Source organism: Talpa europaea (genome assembly GCF_964194135.1).
Source record: "Talpa europaea genome assembly, chromosome: 2".
NCBI lineage: Eukaryota > Metazoa > Chordata > Mammalia > Eulipotyphla > Talpidae > Talpa > Talpa europaea.
Window position 1 is genome coordinate 13,139,959 of NC_140068.1, and position 3,545 is coordinate 13,143,503.

General features: G+C 46.1%; 1 pseudogene across 1 annotated transcript; it reads right to left on the reverse strand.

The window, feature by feature from the left end:
- Positions 1 to 761: 761 nt before the first annotated feature.
- On the reverse strand, positions 762 to 1,290 carry LOC311185621 (myosin light polypeptide 6-like; annotated as a pseudogene). Its single transcript has one exon. The product of its transcript is annotated as a myosin light polypeptide 6-like (transcript).
- Positions 1,291 to 3,545: the final 2,255 nt, after the last annotated feature.

Here is a 3,545-nt window from a genome sequence, read left to right on the forward strand (position 1 = left end):
ACTCTTGGAGATAATCCAGGTCACATGCCCCCTGCCCTAGACCCCCCCACCTCCACAGAGTGGAAGTGGCAGGCAGGGCTTGGAGGGGACACGAGTGTCCATTATCACAGCTTTCAGTTCAGCTCTCATTCTACCCCACCCAGATTTCAGGAACACTCAACACAGAATTCACAGTTCCAGTGCAGATAGTGTTTAAAACCACTGTGCTTTTTGTCTGTTCTTTTGCAAAGATACATATGGGAGTTCATTGCTCTGTGGTGAATCTTCTTGGATCTGGCCTATTTAACTAAACCTGTCAGGATTTTCCAAACACTGAAATATGATATTTTTACTTCTCTACGACTCATTCATGGAATAAAAATAATAGAAAAAGTTGAGTCTCTATTCCATTGTGTAGTTTCTGGGGAAGAATTCTTTCATAACTAGAGCTAGTAATTTGAAGAAGGATTTAAGAGAAATGAATGTAATATTTACAGTTAGGAAATTCCATAATCTTTTTAACTTTTTATTTATGTATTCTAAATTTTATGTAAAATTTTAAGTTTTGTTTAGACTTTATTGATGCACGTACCTTAAAAATAATTCAAATGATTGTGTGCAAAATCTTACTGGTCAAAGTTTACTAAAATGCGTAAAATTTCACAACTGTCTGGCATAAGTAGCTTAAGTTTTCAGTTAGCTTCTACATTCTTTATTTTTGTAGGGCACAGAAAGCGAGTTCATCAAACATCATCTAAGAGACAAACTGGGAAAGGTGCTGTGATAGAACCTAGGAAGCCTTTGGGGTCATCTACGCAGCCCCCCAGGGGCTGGCACAGGGCTCTGGGAATACTGGGGATGTTCTCAGGCATTCAGCACCATGTGGATGAGCTCTTAATAGCTGATACAACCCTGTCCTTGTGCCCCGCCAATAGCATCTCTGCTTTTCCCTCTGTCATCTTCTCCCCCAGTGTGACGAGAGCATGTTGAATTTCAGGACCTGTGACCATGGCCTTTCCTTCCTGTTGAACACCCGAGGCCTTCTATGCAGTCCTCGTAAGTGCCCTGGTCTGTGTTCTCAGCCACAGTCTGCAGCATGGGCAAGAAGCGCTCAAAGTCCAGCACCTTCACATTCATCTCATCACTCTTGGGACTCCCCAGAACCTGACCACCTCGCGGTTCATGCGGTCCTGGCCCAGGGCCCTCATTGCATCCCCACACTGGCGGTAAGGATCTTGACATACCCTGTTCCTTCAAACTGCTGGAAGGCCGCCTTGTATTCTGCGGTCTGGTCTTCACGAAGTCACACATCTTGGCTGCTCAGCTCTGCAACACCTTTCCTGCCCATTCTTTTGGTCCCTATCCACACTTTTTGCTCCAAAGTAGTGTCCATAGTGTACTCATGGAGATGTTATTGGAGAGTGCTTTCAATTCACATCTAATTTGATGTTTTTCACCAACCTAAAGTAATGAAAACTGGCCAGAAGCTCCTCAACTTCCTTTCCCAACATCAAAGACTTGAGCAGCCTTCAACTCTTCCCTGCTCAAGGCTCCACCCCAAACATGTCACCATTGAGGCTTCCTGAGACTCGCCCCATTGACCTTGCGCTGTCCTCTTGTTGACAGCACCTGGTACTTCTGTTCTCAGCACTTACATTGTTTTTCAGAGTGAATGGCGTGTGTGTGTGTGTGTGTGTGTGTGCATGCATGAGTGTGCTTGTGTACTTCTATAGACTGAGCTAAGCTAGAAGCTTCCTGAAGACAAGTTCAGAGTCCTATTTCTTTAACATTGTTCAGACATGCCTGGCTCACCTTCCATTGAGGTAAGAATTCCAATGCTGTTGACACGGCCTTGGCATTAGAAGATTGGCTCTAGGAAAGACCGCCCAGGGAGCGCCCAGTCTCGCCTGCCTTACAAATGTGTCTGTTTCTCCAGAGATGCTGTCTGCTTATCCTGCGGCCTGCCTGTCTGCCAGTCACGACCAATTAGCATAATTGCTATCTGCAGGCCTTGCCCTTCATTGATCCTGCTGGTTAGAACAGTTTATAGTCGAGGGCTGTGCTGACAGAGGTACATCCCCCAGCAGTTCCTGCTCCTTTCCTTCTTCTCAGGATCATTTTGTCTGCCTTTGTTTTAGATTGAGCTTTCCTTGCTCTCATTTCCCCCAAGTTTGCTGTGGCAGAATTCACTCGATCGCTTAACCTAGCCAGCACCTGAGAACCGCGGGAAGATGTTTACAACAAAAGTTTGGTTGCAACAAAGACAAATCTGATCAAGCTATCAAAATAAATGTCAAGTCATACAAATAACCAGCAAGGTATTTGTCCAAGGCCATGGCAACACCATCTGGAGGGATTTTTTATTTCATGGGAAGGGTTGAGGCACAAGTCCCTGGGTTCTGAAACGACTCTCATGATGCTATTAAAGAAAAAAAAAACGAACAGTGAGAAAACTGGTGAAATGCCAGCTGAGCCATACAGTCAACACTGTATTCTCGAGTTCTAGAAGCTACAAATATGAGGTGACATCCTCTGACGTAAAGAGGACTGTTTCTAATTTATATAAGAGGTGCTCCAGTCAAGGAATTTATTATATAATGTTAACATTTTATTATATTGAATGGTGACTAGGTGGCTTGTGCATCTTTGTATGCATACGGAAGAGACTCCAGAAGCAAGGGCAGGCATACAACAGAGCTCGCAAGGGGACTCTCACAGGGTGGATGTCTAGAAGGCCCAGGGCAGTTGAAGGGTCAGAAGGGCAAAAGGCTCATGCTTCTTTTTTTTTTTTTTTAAGATTTATTTATGTATACAAGAATGGGGGTACAAACCAGAGGCACGAGATGGTGAGAGAATTCACCAGAGACAGAGTGGGAAGCAGAACAGGCAGACTGACACTAAAGCACCGCTGAGGGGAGCAGCGGGTGAGACAGGAGAGGTCTGCTGCGCCATGTGGGAATCTCCCTGGCCGGCGGGGAATCGAACCCGTGCTGCAGAGGCTGCGGACAGCACCACAGCACTGTGCTCAACCTGCTGAGCCACCAGGGAAGCCTGGCTCATGCTTCTTGAGCCAATTCTGGTTTCAGTCAAGGCCACATCGGGCCTGATATGAGGAGGACTTGCTCAGGGTTCCAGTATGGCGTGGAGATGTGGATGTATGGCTCCTGGGTGGGTCCATCAGGGAGACACCACACTCTGTATAGACCATTCTAAGCCCTCCCTGGGCTCAGTGGGAACAAACATCTTAGTGGGTTCATAAAGTTTCCTGTGACATGAGAGGAGGGGAAGACGACCTGACAGACCTGCCTCCCAGCCAGTCCTTGCTGCCTTCATCCCTGGCCAGCACCAACCTCGAGGGATGCTATGTCCTTTCCTGGGATTCACAACTGCACACTTCTTCTTCTCTGGAAATGGATGTGAGTGGTCATCCATGTTATCTTCTTGTTCCATTGCCCAGCCCTGCATTGGCATCTAAATAGCCAAATATGACTTCATCTTATCAGCCTGATACTATAAAGTTCCTCTTAACCCAATGGAGACTGGAGAGAAATTGGATGCTGTAATTT